The 22,260-nt window shown below is 44.6% G+C and overlaps 1 protein-coding gene across 2 annotated transcripts in view; it reads right to left on the reverse strand.

Annotated features, from left to right (window-relative positions):
* Nucleotides 1–11,236, reverse strand: part of LOC144769485 (uncharacterized) — a 53,475-nt gene extending 42,239 nt beyond the window's left edge. The window contains exon 1 of one of the 2 annotated variants that reach the window (XM_078653708.1): nucleotides 11,020–11,236. The gene's annotated coding sequence lies outside the window, so the exon portion shown is untranslated. The remainder of the gene's footprint in view (nucleotides 1–11,019) is intronic. The other variant, XM_078653638.1, reaches the window with a different exon arrangement.
* Nucleotides 11,237–22,260: the final 11,024 nt, after the last annotated feature.

Genomic DNA, 22,260 nt, shown 5'->3' on the forward strand with positions numbered 1-22,260 from the left:
TCCCCTCTGCTTTCAGGTTCTTCAGATCTCCGATCCACCCTTGGATCCACCTGGACACTTTTCCTCCGGTCGCCTGCAGCACTTCTTTGAAGATCTCCATAGAAAACATCGACGAAACCCGCTACCAAAAGGCACCTATGCACCCGGCTTCCCTGGGTTATGTAACACAAGTACTACGGTGCTCCCGTGGGTCTTGACTCTCGAAGTGTCCAAGTCTAAAGGGGTTTTGTGGTAGTCCATCTGGAAGTGCCCTTAATCAGTAACTTTGTCACTTCTTCGTTCTCCATTAGAAGTCAATGGTAACTCGCGACTGAGTTTCCACACTGCACGCGGCTCCCATGGGTCTCCTACTTCCTAACCTTTGGTTGTTTAGTGTAGCCCCAGCGAAGACCTAGGCCCTAGGCCTATTCACTATTCCTGTAGTGGCTCTTATACCACTATTTTAGTATATGGTTTGTGAGGCCCCTAGGGCAAAACTGTATTTGTGCAACTTATCGTATGCTAATTGAGTAACTTGTGATGTACTTTTACCTCTGACCTCATAAAGAGTCCAGAGGGGTTGTGTTTAGAATAAATACCTATATCTTTGATATATACCTTGTGTGGTGTCCTTTCATTTGGTATTCAAGGGATTATAATTGGTAAAACAAACAGCTTCACATGCTCTTTGGAGTCTTAGCCTAAGACTGCTGGTCCATGCACCTGTCGATTTAGACAGGTGCAAGGTGCCACTAGAACTAGTGACATCATATGCCAGGCTAACTTCTCACACCGTCATCCTATTGAACCTCTTGGCAGTGTGTGTGTTCCCATGAGGCACAGGGCCAGACTGATTTGCATATGGCCATGTCTGAACTGGGGTGGCAGAGTGGGCTAAAGAATGGTGATGGATTAAACCCAGATCAGTTGACTGGGGGTGAGTGCTTGTATTGTCAACGCTCCGTCCATCATTTCCTTTGGTTTTGCCTTGGTCGCCATAAGTTGGCAGGGTATGCTCAGACGTGAGTCCCTTGCTCACTTTGCCACTGGATTCAAGCAAGCCCGGCTGAAGACGGCTGCAATGCCAGAAACCGGCCCTGGGAAGCTTGTTTCCGGTCCAGGAAAGGCATGGCTTGGCAGTTCCGGCTGGACTGTTCCCATGAGGCACAGGGTCAGACTGATTTGCATATGGCCATGTCTGAACTGTGGTGGCGGAGTGGGCTAAAGAACGGTGATGGATTAAACCCAGATCAGTTGACTGGGGGTAAGTGCTTGTATTGTCAACGATCCGTCCATCATTTCCTTTGGTTTTACATGGTACCACATCTCATCCTCATCAGGCGCCATCACATTATCGAGATTCAAGAACCTGCATGCAATTGATCTGCTCCTTCCAGATAAAAAGAACTCTGACAATTAACCTGACCTCATTTTCCTTGGAAACTGGAAATCTCATTTGCAGAGCACCTCAAGGTTCACTCCTCATCAGAACAGTATTCAACACTTAAATAACCCCACCGGCCAATGCATCCATACCCACTACATCAACATCCTTTCCTACACTGATGACACACAGCAAATACTGTCACTCTCTGACAAAATCTACAACAAAAGAAACAAATTCACTACTGCATGATGGAAGTAGCCACTAGGATGAAGTTTAACTGTCTCAAACTCGATACTGACAAGATAGAAGTGTTGATCTTTGGAAACATCCCCTGTTCATGGGACACCGTTGGATGGTCATCCAACCTACGACCTACTCCCACCTCCAGCTTGCACACCAGTAACCCAGGAATCATCATCAACAAAAAGGTGGACAGGTTCACCCAGGTCAATGCCGTCACTGCTTCCACACCCTAAAGAACATTTTCAAATGGCTCCTGAGAATCACCATAAGACCATCATCCACACACTCATCAACAGTAGTTTGGACTACAGGAACTCTCTCTATGCAGGAATCATCAAACAGCTCACCAGAAGGCTGAAAACCCCCAAAATGCAGCATCCTCAAACTCCCACTCAGAACACATATAACAGCTCCCTAGCTCCAGATACATAAGCGCCCACAGTTAAGACTCCTCACCCACACATTCAAGACACTACCCAACAAATCCCTGCCTACATTAACAACTGCCTCTCCTTCCATGAACCTCCTATGCACTTCCTTTCAGCCAGACTCATACTCAGACACATCTCATGCATACACAGAAACAGATCTGGAGGCCAACTCTTCTCATACATCACTTCTAAAGTGTGGAACGACTTCCCTCAACACATCAGAGCCTCCTCCCCACTTCTTGAGCTAAGCAAGAAGCTGAAGACATGGCTCTTCAAAAACATGTCTAGAGTTGGGACAGATTGAGGTGGTCTTGGGTGCAAAATTGGTGCAGCTTAAATTTTTTTTCCATGTATTTATTATTAGGAATTTGTTAGACCCAGCGGTTTCTGGCTAGGATGCATCTAAGCCAGGCAGAATCCACTGTCCTAGATAGGATGAGTACGATACATGTGTCTGATAACCTACGCTCACCCTTGGATAGCTTGGCACAGAGCAGTGAGGCTGATCCTCAGAGTCAAAGTGTTGATGCAACCCTCAACCTCGCAACACCCTGAGGATGCTACAAAAAGACTCCACACGGTATGTATTGCACACACATTGAAATCAAAACGACATTCACATTGCGTATATACTTTACAGTTACGCGAAATTTCCAAACTCTTCCATTAGCAGTAGAACGGCATGAACATATATAGAATTGCACCATTATCCCTTCAGCCTTGTAAGCAACATACATACAACACAAGCAATCCCTTCCACATTAAAAGCAACAGAAACATATATCCAGGCTGTTCAGAGGTATTCCACTTTTCCGCTAACACATTTGCATAAACAACAACATTCACATTATCCTGTACTCTGTATACTTGTAATGGTCAAGAAATCACAGGTTCTCTCTAAACCTTGTGACTTAGCTCCTCAGCCATTCAAACTACACCAGCCAAGGATACAGATAGCCCCTCATGTACCCAGTGACACCTTCACGAGTACAGGATCACTATCCTTCCCGCAGGAAAAAGACTGCAAAAGCAGAAGCTGGCACGCTCCCAATTTGGAGAATGATTTCGCCTCTGGCAGAGGTGGGAGCTACAGTTGCTCCAGGGAGCAAGTCATGGGTGCACACAAGGCATGAAAAGACCTTTCAGTCACGCTATCCTTAACAACGTCGTACCTTGTGGCATAGGCCTGGGGAGAGGGAACGAGTGACCTCAGACTGAGGCGGCAATGTCAGGCACTGTTGTCCTCCCAATCTGGAGGTCGGACACAGTCTATGCAGACGCTGCAAACTTCTCTCAACACTACTCAGAAACCATATGCTAAGGAATACTAACTAGCAGAGGTTTCCGGCTGTAAGCTCGAGCCTCTCGGACTCATTAAATGTCCCCTGCACTCGTCGAACTTGTGACGCTATAGCCTCTCCAGGTGAGCCACTGAACTTTACCAGCTCACTCTTGGGCACAATCTGATGACTGCACACGCCGGGAGGGTCCTTGCCCCAACCGACGATCACCTCCACATGTTTACGCCATACCCTAAGGGGTCCTTACGCTCGTGTGGAAACGGGGAGATCTTTTCTGTCTCTGGGAACTCGTGGACAGGATGCCAGTCAATCAGCCCTTGGAGAGTGCTTGGGGACCTGGGCCACAACAGTTGCCAATTAGCTGCAGGCCAGCAACAGCAAGGCAAAATCCACCAAGTGATAGTCCACAACATCCAGGCAAAATCAACCACGTGATAGTCTCCTTCCTAGAGCATAACAAGCCCCAGGCCACCACTAGTCTGCAGATAATCCCATTGCAGCCCCCCTGCCCCAACAGTTCTTCTTGTTGATGTCGCAGCATCGAACCAGCGTAGCATTTTTCCAATCCCCAAAGCAACTCTAACTCCTAAAGGCAGAGCCCCAGTGGTTATACCCACAATGACCTATGAAGATGAGATCAGCTCAAAAGGCCACCTTTGAAAAGCACGGGCCCTCTCTAAATGTTGTCATGTCTGACATCCTACCCTGGGAGGCTTGATCAGTATCTTTAGTGGGGCCACAAACCTACCATTTGGAATGCAGGTGCCAATTCCACCCCCTCCTCACCAACACAGGGAGGCCCCTCAGAGTGAGAGGTCCACAGTATACGTAAGCCCTTAGTTTATGACTGTCTTATCAGAAATACACAGATGTAGCCATCCCCCCAGCAACCAGCTGTGAATTGGAGACAGGTGGATAGGCATACAGAGCCATGAGTACAGACATTCCCAATCTCCCAGAGTGGTATTTCCACCGTCATAATGGCGAATTCACTCACACGACCGGAGCAGGATCGCCATTACAAACTCATCGATATCAAACACTATATGCATGCAGGAAATCCAGCTCAATAGCCTTTCCACAGTTCCCTCAAGCCAATCCAATACGAGGAGAAGGCCCTACTGTACCCAATACACTACTCATTGCCATTCACTACTAGTGCATGTAGCAGACACACGCACATGCCCTACCCTTTACCGACACCGCACCCTGTCCCCAGGGAGTACTTTGATATATGGGTGCTCGGCAGAAAGTGGAGGATAAGTTTGTTAAAAAGTTGCTTTCAGTTACTCTGGCTTGCTCGAATCTGATTGCCGACGAAGAATTCGACCTCCCTTTTATTACTGACTCAATCAAAATGGCCCGCTCCTCTTATGGTTTCGAATCTGCAAACTCAAGCTGTAATAAAAGATATAATCAACCTTGACTGAGCTATTAGTATTCCTTGGCTAGCATATGTCAAGAAGTCTTGCACAGATTTGGGCCTAGCTTTTCTGTACAAATCACCCTCTAAATGCTTATCTTTCTCCAAAACTGAGGTAAGAGAGGCTTTTGTTAATAAATGTGAGTTAGACAGATGGCAATGTAGTCAAAGTAAAGTCACGGTTATATTCTACCAGGCACTGCCAAGTGTGCCCACAGGACATGACTCATATCTCTCCTTTGTCTCTAACAACATGCATCAATATATTTTAACAAGGATGAGATTGAATATTTTCCCTTGATGGTAGGATACCTAGCTTAAGAACATTCACTAAATAATCTATTGCTATGTCCTTGTGATGGCTTGTCTACTCAATGTCTCATATTTCATTCTTCTGTTTTTATAAAATAGAAATAAATAATAAAATTCATTCTCCCAATGCTAACAAAACTGAGTCTATTTTCTTTCTCTCCTTCCCTTACAGTAAGTAATTCCCTGGAAACGTTTCTGAATGCAAATTTACCATACTCAGTCAAAAGTTAATTAGAGACGGGGTTGTTTTCATTGATCATTTTCATTAGCCTGCGTTAATTGCCCAATTACTGATAATGAATTGTTGTAATTCCTCGTTACCAGTGGTTGCAATCTTGCTCTTGCTGTGCAGCACCCTGCAACTAATATGGGCCTGCGTGAAGAAGGCTACCCTAAAAATATGGGGAATACACCTGATTAGGACACACAATGCCAAGGGAAACACTCACACCACAAGCGAGAAACAGGAACCATCCATTCTCAAGACACGGACACAAACAGCCAGGGTAGTAGAGAACTCAATTAGGGAGGGGGAATGTTAGATTCGGGTTAATTTATAGAAAGGGCTCGCTCTTAGTAGTCCAGCACACCAGAGAACAACTGTTGCCTGCACTACCTAAATCACAATAAAACACTTGTTACGGTTCCAGAGTGACCCTTTATCAGATCAACATAACACAGCAGTCCTCTGTTCATCCCTAGCACTTACCGTGATGGAAATACCAGACATGGAACAAGCTTTAAACACACCAGGAAGATTGCAACAGAAAAATCACATGTGGTCCCAGGATCTAATACCTAAAGAAACAAGTCAGATACACACTCAAACACAAATAAATGCACAGCTGAGAGCATGCACTCTGGCCAAGGACGATGCCAGAGCAGCCGGTCAGTTGCACTCATCAGATAAAGCCCAAACAATGCATAGGAGGAAGCATTAACTGAGATAACACACACAACACACCTGGACCAACTCAGAATGTGACATCCTGTTGGTATTTATGGTCCCTTCTATAAGAGTTGAATAAGTTATCTACAAACAATATTTATGACCCGCTGTACCAGAATTTCCTGCCCAAAGGTGGACAAGCTTAACTTTATTGCACCGGGCATACAGAATAAAGCATGCCATGTACCTAATGCAAAGTAAATTCCAGCTCAAAGCTGTAGGAGATTTGGCTGCTATTCCAGGCTATTATTGTTTAAATAATTTAAACTGTTCCTGATTGCCAAGCCTCGCTGTTCTACTTTTTGATAACCACGTCTGCTTCGACACAGCAATGGTTACAACATTCCACATTATCTGCAGTTAAGGAACATCTAAACTTCCTTTTTGATGAAATGTATTTACAAGATTTCTACTTGGGTCCTAGGTCATGTAGATTCATATACGCCACTTACAATGAACTGTGGAAACCTTCTCAGCAGGACGCTGCTGAACGCTTAAGACAAATTGACAGGATTAATTTGAAAATGCATTGTCTGTTGTGGACAATGGCATGACTGCATTGTCAAATCACAGATATTCTTTGAAAAATATTGTATCATATGCATTCTATGTTACACTTAATGATAAGCATCTCAAAGCATGGGCAAAGTCAACTGAGAACGATCATGCAATTAAGTGGAAATTGCAGGTTTTAAAATCAAACCAGGTGTCGTGGAAATATCTAAACGCAGCAGAATTGTTTTTGTCTTATAATTTAACACACACAGAAAGATTGATGGCAAAAAAGATGGATGCTAACCATTCTACACAGGCTGACTTTGTGATACATGACAGTCAGGTATGGGAGTTTAGGCTATCTCAAGGTATCTGGCAAAGGATACTCCCAGTATGCACTCAATAGGATAGGTAGTGTTAGATAGGAGTAGAATAATATAATCATATAACCACACAGTAATGTTATAATGGTTGAACCTGTTACACGGATTGCACTGGTAAAGCAGAACTGTGTGTTAGGATAATAGGACGTCAGAATGTAGGGACTGAGTCTCTCTACAATGTCAGTACCTGTTGGCACAATCCTGAGAGCTCATAGTGCCTCACCTGAACTCCTAATCTTCCCAGAGTAACAGGTGATTTCGGCAACCTCAAACATGACCCTCTATCCCCAAGGGCACTCTGGAACCGTATCCTCCGCTTTTATTACTCACTCACTCATGCATGCCCATTGTAAACATAAGAAAGACACAAAGAAAGTTTACAATACATTTATTAAAACTATTGTAGTCTATTATGAAGCAAATGTGCTGCGATCATTGGGCAGATGCAACTAAACAAAGTAATTTGAATACCACCAGACTGTATAGGACAAACATCTGTCTAGTTCTACTCTTATTTTGTGAGCACAGGGATATATTTGTGATCTCTGGGATTGGTCTACGACCCCAAACCTGTTGTATGTAGTAAGGTGGTCTGCATGATGAGTGTAAACTTAGCTTACGCAGGGTTGCATGTCAGGCACTGCTGTCATTCCAGTACAGTCCTCTCCGCCGGAATTCTCCTCTCTGCATTCAAGTGTACAGAACACCATTTATAGGATAAAACTATTGTGCTGGAGATGCCAACATGTTATGGGTAAATATTAAGCGCTGTTGCTAAACGAGCAAAGAAAACAGTTTCCCAAGTTAAGTATTGTAGACAACCTTGTACAAAATGTGTAGATGAAATCCCACAAAGAGTCCCTGAATAACAAACATGGGAACTCGTGGACAGGAGGCCAGTCAACCAGCCCTTGGAGAGTGCTTGGGGACCTGGGCCCCAACAGTTGTCAATTTGCTGCAGGCCACAACATCCAGGCAAAATCAACCACGTGATAGTCTCCTTCCTAGAGCACAACAAGCCCCAGGCCACCACTAGTCTGCAGATAATCCAGTTGCAGCCCCACTGCCCCAATAGTTCTTCTTTTTGATGTCCCAGCATTGAATCAGCGTAGTATGTTTCCAATCCCCAAAGCGTCTCTAACTCCTAAAGGCAGATCCCCAGTGGTTATACTCACAATGACCTATGAAGATGAGATCAGCTCAAAAGGCCACCTTTGAAAGCACGGGCCCTCTCTAAATGTTGTCATGTCTGACATCCTACCCTGGGAGGCTTGATCAGTATCTTTAGTGGGGCCACAACCCTGCCCCTTGGAATGCAGGTGCCAATTCACCCCCTCTTAATCAACACAGGAAGGCCTCTCAGAGTGAGAGGTCTACAGTATACCTTGAGGCCTTAGTTTGTGGCTTTCTTATCAGAAAGGCACAGATGTAGCCATGCCCCCAGCAGCCAGCTGTGAATTGGAGACAGGTGGATAGGCATACAGAGCCATGAGTACAGACATTCCCACTTTCCCAAAGTGGTATTTCCACCACGATAATGTCGAATTCACTCGCACCACCAGAGCAGGTTCGCCATTACGAACTCATCGATATCAAACACTATACTGGCAGGCCCTACTGTACCAAACACACTACTGTGTGCCATTCACTACCAGTGTATGTAAAGCACACATGCACATGCCCTTCCCTTTACAGACACCGCACCGTGTCCCCAGGGATTACTCAGATATAGCAAGAGACATGCAGAACCTTGGAAAGCGTATTCTTAAATGCCAAGCCTAGTAACAGTAACCTACACACACAGGCCCCGTCATGGCAAATCTGTGGCACCTTTGAAAAACTACCTCTGTGGGTGGCACAACCAGTTCTGCAGGCCCACGGAGAAGGTGTTGAGTTACATGCCCTAGGTATGTCTTACCTCTAGACAATTGACTTACAGCTAACTCAATTTAGCCAATCATGTATACACTAATCACCAGTATGTATATGACAAGCACATCAATTTGGCACTGAATGGCAGTGTAAAAAGGCGATCAAAGTCCTTAGGGAAAGCACCCTAGAAAGGGCCACCTCCAACAGAATTTATTAAGATTGTTATGTTTGATATAAAGGTAACACAGATCTGTGCAGTATGTGCATTAACACATTTATAAAGGAGGACGGTTGGAACTTGGGACCTCTTAACTGTATCACTTGAGCTGAGATTGGTAACCTGAAAATACATTGATCCCTCCCTTTGGTTCATTTACAACGTTCGGTGATTGGAACTAAATCCCAGATATAAAGCTATAAAGTTGGTTCAAGTATTGGTACCACTGAACAGCACATTCCATCTATAACACTTGAAGACTCACATTCACGTCACACTTAAATCACATTTTTAGCTCCTAAAATGTAATTCAACTTTTGGCAATTTATAAATAATGTTCATTAGATTTTTTTTCCTGGCCATCTTTTAGAACTGTCGTTCCCTCCCATACAAATTCATTTCTTTCACATTTTGGCCGAGATCTATTAAGTACTTTTCTCCACCCTTCGTGTGTTTTCTCTCTGTATCCCTCTTATTTCTCTTCTCTGGCCTCTTCTTGCTTTTTCTGCTTGCTCATTTTGTTCTCCCCTTCCTGCTGAAGTGACAACTAGAGCATAATGACTTCAAGAGTCTCTTGGAATCCTTCATGTAGACTCCTATATCATAGCACAATCCTCATCAACACACCGTTGATGAGAGAGTGAAGCAACCCCTTGTAGCATTGTCATACAAGTAGCCCTCGGTACTTGTGGCAGTCACATATTTGAAAGTTGTGCTGAAGTCTCACTCAAAGCTTCCTAATTCTTCCAAACTATGGGGAAGAACTAGAACATCACATGTTACTTTGCTCAGACGTCTACAGAGTGCCAAGAAGTCCCTGACTATTATGCACCGAGCAGGCCCTCTTACATCAAGTGATCATAAAGATTCCTGTACAGAGAGGAGAGGCCAATAAGAGTGACTGACAGTCCTCTGCTAAGACAGACTCACTTGAAAAAGACACACTGTAGTGTAGCATCGTGCTACGAATCATGACAGACACAGTATGTGCTTCTCACAGAGCCTTTATTCCATGCTTCTGCTCACGACCCCGTCCCTATCCTAACTGCACCTTTCCTGTCCCCGCTCCTCCTCTTCCTGTATCTCCCCTAACTCCACCCACCAACAACTAGACTACATACACATCATTACATGTAGACGCGCCTCATACGCATACGAGCACACACACACACACAGCCTGCAAAGACAGCTCTACCCTGTTCAGATGAACACACACACATCCAACCTGCATAGGTACATTAAAAACACAGACATGTACGTTCCACTGCTTGAAAGGCCTCCTACCTGGCAGACCCAAGGTAAGTGCACACACACACAACCTCTGCAGCAGATAATGATATAAGCCAACCTAAGTCGCTGGAAACTATTGCAATGACTGAGGTTTTACCTAGACTGAGACATGAAAACAGGGGCAAAGGGGCATGGGGCAGCATGGGAGCCTAGACGTTCAACTGCCTGGTGGACATGCTTCTGACAAGGGTACAGGTGGGCAAGTCAACAAACTAACAGCGAGAACCGAGCAAAGAGTGTGCACAGATTTCTCATTGAGCGCTAAGATGCAGTGCAATGTGAACACATTTTTAACAGTGCAGTAAGATGCAGTAGAGTTGCACAAATTCCTCAGTACAGTAAGATGCATTGTAGTGACACAGAGTGCTGTAAAGTGCAGTGTGCACAGATCTGTCACAGTGCATTAAGATGTAGTGCAGCGTGCACAGATTCCTCATAGTGTAGTAGGATGCAGTCCAGATTTCTCACAGTGCAGTAAGATGCAGTGCAGCGTGCACAGATTTCTCATAGTGCAGTGAAATGCAGTGCAGTGTGCACATATTTCTCACAGTGCATTAAGATTCAGTGCAGTGCACAGATACTCTCTTTAAAACATATGTTAACAACAAACACCCCCAGGGCCAGACGGAAAGAACCTCAGAGGTCCCTGGATAGAAGAGCCGGGCTCCTGAAGATTTCCTCCAGGATTATTCAGTCTATATTTACAAACACAGCACAAGGTGCTGACAATCTCCTACCTGAGCAGAAACCAGTGCAGACATTTCCAGGCTCTCTCCTCCTCCTATGGCTGGGGTGGGGCAGGTGCAGATTTAGGATCAGGAGAGGTGGTGGGGGGGGGGGGGCTGTGAGGGTCTGAAGATGAAGATAACTGCAGAGACAGGGTGTCCTTCCTCCTCTGCAGCAGGCAGGACACAGAGGAAGAGGCAGGAAATTATGTCAACATCTGCTGCTTGTGCTGTCTCTGCCGCCACTGACCTGGAATAGGAAACCCTTCTCTCTTTCACACAAAGTGCTCAATGGAGTTCAACAGTAGGCGAGGCGCGCCCTCTGCTGGGCACTTAAGGAACCATCACATCCAGTCTTGAGTGAATTTACACAAACAAGCATTTTGTGGCAGGAAATATCTGAGCAGAGGCGCAACTAGAGCCAAATTTCGGGGGGAGGCTAAGAAAAAATTTCGGGGGGGGGGGGGCTGAACTTTTAATCAGTAGGCAGAGTGGAGCTGCAGGGGCTCTTAGAAGGGGTGAAACAACTGCAAGGCCTAATTAACATTCAAATGGTCTTTTAAAGACCTGTGAAACGTTCGGGTGTGGCTCTGTGTGTGCCTGGGATCTGTCTCATCCCGGGCTGCCACGCACGACGGGGGGGGGGGGGGCTGAAGCCCGGATGAGTTCAATGGGTGTTGCCCGCCTTTATCGGAGGGTTTAGAAGTCACAGAAATGAATGTTGTTAAGATACACACAGTCCTTGTACAGGGTCTCACCCTTGGTTGATGCTGTAAAAAAGTATTTACAGCTTCACTGCAAAGAGCATCTTCAAAACACTGATGCGGGGGACTACAGAGTATTTACAGAGATTGTCAAGTGGAAGTGACAGTTCATATTTCATTAAATATATGAGAATACGTGTTAGTGGTGCAATTAAACTTGTCAGCTTATTCATAAAAAAAAAAAAAATTGAAACACTTTATTGACCGGGTTTTTCAAATGCACATCATGGTACAAAGTAAATAGAGAAAAATACCATGCAACTTTATACACCAGACAAAATACAGTGTGGCATAAGTCATATGTCAAAGGAGAAAATTAAAAGAACAGATTTTTTCTAATCTTTTGGTGTTTTTAGGTTATTTCTTATCATAGCCTCCAAGGTTTCAGATTGCTATGATTGACATTTCAATGGCTATGAGTGACACTTTCTGGCCAGCATTTTTAAGCGAAGAAGATTAAAGCATATAAATATCAGAAATTACACCCATCTGAGCAACAAGAAATTAAAAGTCAAGTGCTGCAAAGCACCATAAATGGAAGGGCACTAACCTAGTGCCCTTGTAAAGTCAGAGGCACAACACTACTGTTGACTACTGCAACTAGTCAAAATATCTAAAACACTCCTAAAACCATTTATAAGCAATAGCTGTTTGTTTGTTTTTCAGAGTTTTATATAGCGCGAACTTGACCCAGTATCGGGTATCAGAGCACCAGTTGCGTTACATGAGGACACATTCATCATTTTTGTTAGGCACGGGGAGATTAAGTATTTTTCTCACAAACACAGGATGTTCAGCGTCATTGCCGAGACTCAAACCCAGTTCCCCAGTCGCCCTAGCCGTTAGGCCAACTATGGTTTCACCATTATTTTTCGCCATGCATGCCATGGTGTGAAGCTGTTCCTGTGACTGATAGAGCTAAATCTGTTTGTCTATTTCTGTATTACACATGCAGCACAAATGGTGTCATTCATAAGGATATATGCGGACTGCTGTGATTTCTGTCTCGAATCAGGAGTCACGCTGGAAGTGAGAGGAGCTCTCTCACTTGGTGGTTGTCACCAGCTTCAAAGTACTAGTGTTGCCAGGCAACAGCAACAATTCCAAGAGGCCCGGCAGGTAGGAAATTGAACTATGGACATGTTGCCACAGCCTCGGATACCTATTGGGATGACGGGCCGGTGTTCTACGGGCACAAAAAGACGGGGAGTTCAAAGCAACGTTACACCTGCAGAAAAGAAATTAGTCATTCCAGCTTTCACCAGCCTTAGTACACCCACTGAGCCCTAGGCTTTCTGCTGGCAATCAATGGAGGCAAAGGAGGAACATCACTGGCCAGGCGGATCTCTCTGTCCAACGCAGGATCCGGGTCCAGTCTTATAGGATGTGAGAGGGCCGACACAGATTTCCGCTGCCTCACCCGTCATAATTATAGTTAGCTAACAGTAATCCAGGTCATAGACTGGCAGGCTGCTGTATTTCAAGAGACACTCACTGACAACTCACAGAAGCAAAATAAAAATCATTCATTACAGCTGAGATTCCTACTGCCACATGAGCCGGCGCGCCACGCGCCCATGACCTCAGTTTAGTTGCATCAGTATGGCCACCCCTGCCACGTACCATTCATCAGGCGTTAGACTAACGCATTTCAGTGTGGTGGTCCGCATCACCTCACTGAAATGCAAAATCACGCATTATAGCGCCTCCTCAGCTGCTATAATGCACCATGACTGAGGGGCAATGTGTGTCGCACGCTGTTCCAGTTAGGTTTCAGGTGCGTGTACATGATCTGCTCCTCGCAGCTCTCTACTTTGTTACAATGTATTGGGACTGGCGACACCACGGGCCGATACGATGTCGCATCATTGAGGAGTCACTACACAATGGACCCTCCAGTCTCCTTTTTTGTTTCATATCGTTCAAACTTATATTAGTATTTATTTGAAGAGATTGTGATAAGTTATTGGTTCCAATTGTTTTATGCGGATCAACTCCTATAATGGGGCTACATTGATATACCTGGTTTGTTTGAATTAAGGCCATAGGTTCCTCTCCAGAGTTTACATTTTTTATTTTTACTGATGCTTCAATTGGAAGTGGTGCACCCGATGACAATAACTGTTGAGCAACTCCCGACAATAATTCAGATGAACTTAAGACCCCAGGCTGCAAATGTGAGGTTAAGGGGACAGTTAACAGTTCCAAATCAGTTATTTGCCCCCATTGATTGGCCTATTATTCCTTTATTTTAGGTATTTGATCCACTTCATATTGGTCAGGCGGACCTAATCCTCGATTTGATCTTGTTATTCTTGCCTCACTCAGCGGTTTAATTGGAGTTTGCAGTTTACATGAATCTGGTTGTATAGTTAACATGGCTCCCATTAGGTCCTTCATGAAGTCAAACTTATTTGGAGTTTCTTTGGTTTCCCAAACATAAGTATCATTGGAGATATTAACAGCTGATTTTTCCCTGCTAGTTTTACTTCCATTTTATTTAGAGATGTTGAGGGTTGGAGTTGTCACTTATCCTTATTCCATTTTTAATAGTCAAATTACGGGATGCTCCCCCACAGGTTTCCCATCAACAAAGTGTGGTGTATACAATAGTCAATCTACGTGTGTTCACCATTCTTTAAGACTTACATGAAGACGCTAGGTAGTTTAATATTAGCTACAATTGTGACAGCCGCCAGCTGATAATAGATGGGATCCCAGGTGGCTCTGCAGTCTGCAATAAACAGATAGGATATCAAGTATGTCACCTAGTTGGTTCCCCTTCACACCGGAAGGGAACCAACCAGGTGACATACCGTGAGGAGAACTCCCGCCAAAATTAGGAACACGAGAACCCTCATCCCCCCAAGACCATGGGGCTCAATTTTGATACCTTATAAATACTACATGACAGCGCTTGATCGTATGTATTAATGCATGTCTATTAGTTGCAGCGCACTTTATTTTTTCATTTCCTTTGATTACCTGAACGTAGGTCATTAAGGAGTATTGTACACAGGGCTGGTCCCTGTGTAGTCCTGACGAAGAGCTCTGGGGTATACTCGAAACATGTTGACGTATACTAAGGATTCCTAACCCATTATAGCTAGGTTTTTCCAGTGTCTTACCCTGTTTTTAGACATACCAACTAGGAGCAAGATTAAAACTATTTTGCCCACTAGCCAGGTATTTTTAACTCACCTCTGTCCACTTCACTACACTTTTGCACCACACACAGTCTTCACTAAAGTGCTCCTACGTAATTCTGCAAGTCGCAGCACGCCACAGTTCGTAGAGGACTGGGATGGCCCCTATGATGAGGCATATCACCAAGGGGAAACCCTGGTGAGTGAGGGGACTCAAGAAAGAATGTTTTCTTTCCTGCTGATTTTCTGACTCTCATTGAGTGAGAATCTCTTCCACCTTTGGCTAGGTTCTTCACCCGGTATCTCGCATTGGCTGGACCCTATGTTATGACATTGTTGAAATAAAGGAATTCAAATACTAAGGAACTTTGTACACTTACATCTTTTAAAAAGACAATTTAGTGGTGCACCTCTCCACTCTCATCCATTAGTGATGGCAATCATGCCTTCTGAGAAAGCAGTCTGAGTATTGTGGGAATTTTAGTCAAATGACAGTAAAAGCTGGGTGTCATCAGCATACGAGATTAGCGTGAAGCCCAGCTTTCCAAGGAGTCCAGCTAATGGAGCAAAATAAATGTTGATCAGAGTGAGACTATGGCAGGATCCCTCAGGAACTCCTTTGGTCGATTCCATGGTCTGTGATTGGAAATGGCCAAGATTCATGGTCAGAGTCTGAGGAGTGAGAAAGCACAAAATCCACTGAAGGGCTTGTCCTTGGATTCCAATTTCTCCAAGTCTGAGTAGGATGTGATGAGAAACAGTGTCGAAAACCGCTGACAAATCCAGCAGCACTGGTAGTACTGCTTGTCCATTGTCAGGGGAGTGTCTTATATTGTCAGTGACGGCAATCAGTTTTGACTCAATACTGTGCATTGACCTAAAGCAGACTGGGAGGAGTCAAGGCATCCAGTAGATTCGACATTGAAAGAGATGTTTATGAATATGCTTTTCCAATAATTTACTCAGAAGGGGTAGAAGATAAATCGGATGATATTTGGACGGATCCTCCATTGGGACATTAGCTTTCTTTCGGATGGGAATAATTTGTGCAGCCTTCCATTCAAGTGGTAATTGGCCCTCTCTTAGTGAAAGATTAAGGATTGAGCAGGTAGATATGGACAACGGTTTAAAGAGTAGCAAGGAAATGTTGACTGGAATAATATGCAAAGGGGAACCTGATTTAACTGTGTACAGCAATGTCCCAACTGTATCAACTGGGAGAGGGGGAAAGCTTTCCAGTGAATGCACATTGGTCAAGGACGGCAGATGGTGGAATGCATTGTCATTCACAGGGTTCTTGTCTTTAGTGATTTCATCATAAATGAGCTAGATTCTCTACGAAATGATTAGCTATTATATCGTAGAGTTCTTGAGATGGTGCAGCTTCATTGTTGCAGGCCTTTGGGTTTGTAAAGGATTTAAGGATTTGGTATAATTCTTTATGGGCTTTCTCTGCCTGGTTAAAGTGCAATGCAATGTGGGATCTGTGTGCGTTCTTTAAGTTCTTATTATATTGAGCCACAGAGGTCTTATACCTTTCTTTATCAATTACATCATGGGTGTGACACCAACATTTTTCCAAGTTCTTACAAAGACATTTTTCCTTCCGTAAATGTAGAGAGAACCTCGCTGCATGTTGGCATCTGGCTGATTTATGGTAATGTTTCAATTATGCCAGCTGGTCTTTGGTTGTTTTTACTATGGAGTTGTAGCTGGCCAAACATTCCTCAATATTCCCTGATTCCAGGATAATAGTTGTCGGGAATGTGTTCAAGAAAAGGGTCTGGTGTTATGTTATGCCACTGTCTACGGAGACTGGAGGGGGCCATGGAAGGGGCAGAGTTGACCCTGGGTCCCCTAAGTAAATTAAAGAGTGATCTGTCCACAAAAGATGTTTGGAGAGTTGGTCAGGATAAGATCTAACGTGCGTCCTGCTAGATGTGTAGGACCCTTGCTGTTCTTTACTAGTCCTAGAGTGGCCAAGTTTGCGAGAAACATACAGGCGTCCTGATTAGAAGTGTTCTCACTATGTACATTGTAGTTACCTAGCAACAGAAAATGTTTAGTGGAGATAATACGAGGGGCAATTAATTCCATCAGCTGAAGCGAGAAATCTAAAAGGGTACCTGGGGGCTGAAATACAAGGGCACCTTTCCAGCTATATTGAGGTAAAAAAAAAAAATCTAAAAACCGCCATATCTATTTTATCATTGCAACATTGCTCAAGATACATTAATAATGTCTTTATGGATAATGGCTATCCCTCCACCCACCTTAGACTGTCTATCCGGCCTTTGAATATGGTAGCCATCAGGAACTGTCACCGCAATAGCGGGGGTGGAGCTAGGTTTGAGCCAGGTTTCAGTCAGAAATGCGATGTCGAGATTCTCAGAAGATAGTAGGTCCCAGATTTCGGAGGCATGCTTGGGCAGAGATCTAACATTGCCCAAAAAGCAGTTCCAGCCCTGACCAAATTTGTCGGAAGGACAGTCTAGGGGAGTCTGTGGAAAAGTCTGGTGGGGAGCATCTAATTTATAATTATGCTTTGACTTTTCTGGATCAGATAGCATCGGGCCGCATGCTTCTGCTTCAGCTCCATGCCTTGGAATTTGCAAAACCTGCACACGAAAGGCCCCTCCATGTCATGGAATACTCGAAAATGTCATGTGGGTGGTTAATACATTTAGATGTGCTTGATCGTTTAATATCTAGGAGTTCCCGGCCCATATAAGAGTATATCTGCCTTGTCCCAAGTCAGGCATGAAAAGTGCAGGGGTCCGGACTCCTGACGAGAGCTGGGCGCAGACACATGAGATGTTTGTGAAAGATCTTTGGTTGTATTTTTCTCAAATTAGTAGTAGTAAAGTTAGGACTCCTAACTTTAGGACTCCTAAATGCCTTCTGTGAATACCGAAAGTCTTAAAATTAGGATTTTTCTCAACTTTACTACTAATAAACTGAGAAAAATCCTAATTTTAAGACTTTTGGTATTCACAGAAGGCATTTAGGAGTCCTAAAGTTAGGAGTCCTAACTTTACTACTACTAAATTGAGAAAAATCCTAACTTTAAGACTTTCCGTATTCACAGAAGGCATTTAGGAGTCCTAAAATTAGGACTCCTAACTTCTGTGAATGCCGAAATGAGTAAGTGCCTTCTGTAAATACCAAAATGGTAGTAAGTTTAGGATTGTGTCTTAAGTTAGTTCTGTGAATCGGGCCCAATGGTTTTACATACATCTTTATGCAGCCGAAGAAGGCTGCACACTACTTCTACACATAATCTGATTCAACAGCACAGCCTCGGAGGGTGGCACACTGCTTTCATACAACCTTTGATGCAACAGTACAGCCTTGGACAATGGCACACTCAATTTCCACAAAACCTGACACAATGTTGCAAACTTCCAACCAAGGTCTCTAAGGAAGAATGGATTATAAAAATAAATTGGAGAATTTTGGAAGTTGATGAGAAGAATCTATCACTATTCCCCTCTGTTTGAACAGAGGTCAGAACCGCAGGAACCCTCATAACCATGGCAGACATACCTGGGGTGGTTGGTGTACGTACATCAGACCATCTGTCCTACTAATGGTAGGCATTCTGACCTACTTGCTTCTCTTCAGGAACATTATATAAAGACTGGCTGTCTCAAGCAGACAAAATAGGAAACAAGCATTTGCAATGCAATCGTTCTCGCCCTAGGGACCTTATATGTATTTACCAATGCAGCATATTAGCCTGGGTGTTGAAACATCTACTGTTCTTTAACCTAAAAGCTACCTTGCCTGCTGAGAGGGAAGGAGTGCACCACCCCTGCAGGTTGTGTGAACGTCTAAGATGAGCCAGAATCAGCTGACCACGGAGCTGAGGGTCCATCTACCTAGAGAGAAATGTGCGTGCTCCTGGATTGGAGAGCAGTCTTTTCTTCGAGTGTCTGCACCACCGCACTCTTGTGAAGTAGGAGGGTGACACTTTCAAACATCCCTTTCTATTTGTGATTCAAAATAAGAAGCATTACCCCTTTGACAAGTCGGAAAAGCTTTCCTGACTAGTAAAAGTGATTTAGCAGATAAGAATGTACTTGCAAAATATATTCATACATGAGAACCAATCTTACTGAAATGGTGTTTTAAATTTCCCCAAAGCAGTTCCTATGAGTTTTGTTAAGTAACAGCCATTCTTGACCAGTTTGTGCGACCTTGAGTTGCCCTAGGCTGAAATGGAAGAATGTTGTCTCCTGTACTATGAAGTAAGCGGAGGAACAGACAGCTGAAAAAGAAACAGTGCCTACTACTTAAAAACTGTGTCTGGCTGCACAGCACAGAGAGGCTGAAAGCTCGGGATACAACCATACTCCGATGCAGTAAAGTGCGAGAAAGAAGGATAAAAAATCAGGTAGTTGTAAAAGCAAAGTTCACCAAGACACCCTCCGAGCAGTATAATCTATCCACGAAAAGCTGATAATCATGCAGCAGAATGCTATTTGTGCACAGGGACGCCCAAAACAGCTTCAGGATGAGGATATTGATTGAAAATACAAACTGACAAGAGGACAAAAGTTCAGCTATCAAAACATTTTATCAGAGCCCTGATCTCCTGCTGTTGGTGGGCGACAAGAAATACCTCAGAGTGACTCATCCTCATAAAATGGAAAACAGTGATTGTTGGGAATTGGTCACGACTGTCAACAATGGCAGCAGTTACATCGATTTCAAGGCTTCATTTGCAGCTCCCTATGGGATGAGATCCCACTACAGCCCGGGAAGGCATGGCCAGGTTCAAAGTGCATCATGACAGAGGCTGAACATTCTATAACTGATCTGAATATTTTTGCTATTAACACCAATGTTTTGCAAAAGGTTTTGATTAAGACCGTACCACAAAGGTTGCCACCTTCCAAAGAAAATGTAAGAAAATAAACATATACTGAGCAATACTAGATGCAGCTCGAAGCACTTCGGGGTGAGGGCATTTTGCGCATATATATTGTCAAAATATCTTTTAGACTCCAGATTTCAACCCAAGCATGAGGCAAGATTATGCAACAATTCACGAACGCCAGAAGTAACAGATTGGTGACGGGACTGAGGAGAGAGCAAACAGAGAGCCTGTTTATGCTTCAATGTATCAAGTAAGGAGCATGAATCTACGATCGGGTGGAAGTAACTGCAAGTCAGGGCTTTAAGTGGGCCGGGTCCTACCGATGCTCAGAACTATCAGCTCTTAAAAGCAGGTGCTGAAACAGGTCCCAATTTGGCTCTCCATTTTTACCCTAGGGGTGGGGGAAAGAAACTTAACTCGTCAATATAGCACCTGGCACTGCTTTTGATGCAACTTTGCAGTGATTTGTTTGTCAGTTTTCGATATGGCAGACATGAGCACCAGTGACATCACGCAAGGACGTGGTCATTTGTTGAATCCCAGGATGTTGAGCGGATGTGAGGCTCAAACCTGCGCGCGCAGCTCGAAGGTCGGTAGCTCTAGACTTCTGCCACATCCTCGTCTACAAGAACTGAAGCATGTTTAATATTATTAAGCATGAGCGCAAAATCCGCTCCGATCGCGGATTTTGCGGATTTTCGGTAAATTCGCGATCCGCGAACTCTCGCGAATTTACCGAAAATCCGCAATCCGCGAGCGGCGGATTCCTCGGTCAAAAGTTCAAGCCTAATTTACGATGGCGCCGGCAAGCTGCCAGCGCCATCCTCAAATAGTTACTTAATTAGCTTCAACAGGAAGCTCTAATAGATAAGATAAAGCAGGGGCTCCGAGCGCCTGCTTTATTTTACCAATTGGAGCTTCCTGTTGAAGCTAATTAAGTAACTTTTTCAGGATGGCGCTGGCAGCTTGCCGGCGCCATCGTAAATTATTTACAGCAGGCACAAAACGGTGGTGGTGTCTTCTTGAATAAATATGAAGGGCAGGGTTCATTCTGTGGCCAGGAGCTTATGTATCTTTATCTGCTGCTCTGATCGGTCTCTGACCTTTTATACACACAAGAGGCATGTGCGCTCGCATGGAAGCCCCGCCCACACACTCGTCTGATCGGTCTCTGACCTTTTATACACACAAGAGGCATGAAGCGGGCCTCCCCGACCTGGCTTGTGACTTCAGACCCGAGAAGCGGCGGATGGCAGAAGACACATGGTTGTCACCAGTCACCCTCCCCATCGACCCTTAGAAGGCAGCTGATCTCTGCTGGGCTCGGCAGCAGCTGTGACAGAGCATTGTCTGTGTGCCAGCAAAGCTTGTTTTTGCAGTTTTATACAGCCAAACTCAACCCGATGAGCTCATTCTCCTCCACAATAGGCAGAGCACGATGGAGAAAGCTCAGCTGGCACATTCTCTTAGTCATTCTGAATTTGCTCTAGAAATTGGAGGTACTACCAAATTTTAGTTCAGCCCTAATTCGCCATGGTTTGGGAATATAGCATGGACAGGCCATGATTCCTTCAGCAGCGTTACAGATGGCAGAGGCCCTCATGCTCTTCATAAAGGAGCCGAGAAGCACTAATTTGCCACAGGACTAACTCTTCATCTGGCCACAGGGGCAGGAACGGTTTAAAATCCCCTCAGATCATTACAAGCGATGTAGCCATGTGTCCCCCTCGGTGCTCTGATGGACCTAGAGCTGCATGCAGCATCTGAGGCAACATAATCAAAGAGGCATGTGCGCTCGCATGGAAGCCCCGTCCGTTTGGCCCCGCCCACACACTCGAGGAAGCCCCGCCCCCAAATCCGCCGATCCGCAAAATCCGCGGATTTTGCGGATCCATGATCCGTGAATTCGCAAATTCGTGAATCGTGGATCCGCAAAATCCGCCCATGCTTAAATATTATATATAACGAAATCACAGGTGGTGCTCATTTGTACATGTAAGGTTACTTGCTCTGTTCTACATAAGGATGAATGGACAGAAACAGCAAAACACCAGTCAGGCACACACTACAGATTTTTAGCATAAGTGTTTTAAGCCATGCCCTCAATTACATTGACCACGCCCCTATGGGAAACACCCCTCAGTTTTTTCATCCTACTTAAAGCCCTACTGCAAGTGATTATTTACCGATACATATTGGGCGGCCCTGCTGGAATCTGACTTGTTGCCAGTTTGGACACCCGCACACATCTCTGTTGACTTGGCCATGCTGCTGAGAATTAGTAAGCTTTAACAGTACTTACCGGCATCATCCTCGGTCCGTACCACATTGATGCTGGCTGCGGGCCGGCAGCTCCGGTGCCGAGGCTGATCTTCAGAGCTGCGAAGTGAGTGGTAGGCTAACTCACTCGGTCCTGTTTGGTTTTGGGTCCTGCTGGCAGACGGGTTTGCATTCCGTTCCC

Source organism: Lissotriton helveticus, chromosome 1_1, assembly GCF_964261635.1.
Source record: "Lissotriton helveticus chromosome 1_1, aLisHel1.1, whole genome shotgun sequence".
NCBI lineage: Eukaryota > Metazoa > Chordata > Amphibia > Caudata > Salamandridae > Lissotriton > Lissotriton helveticus.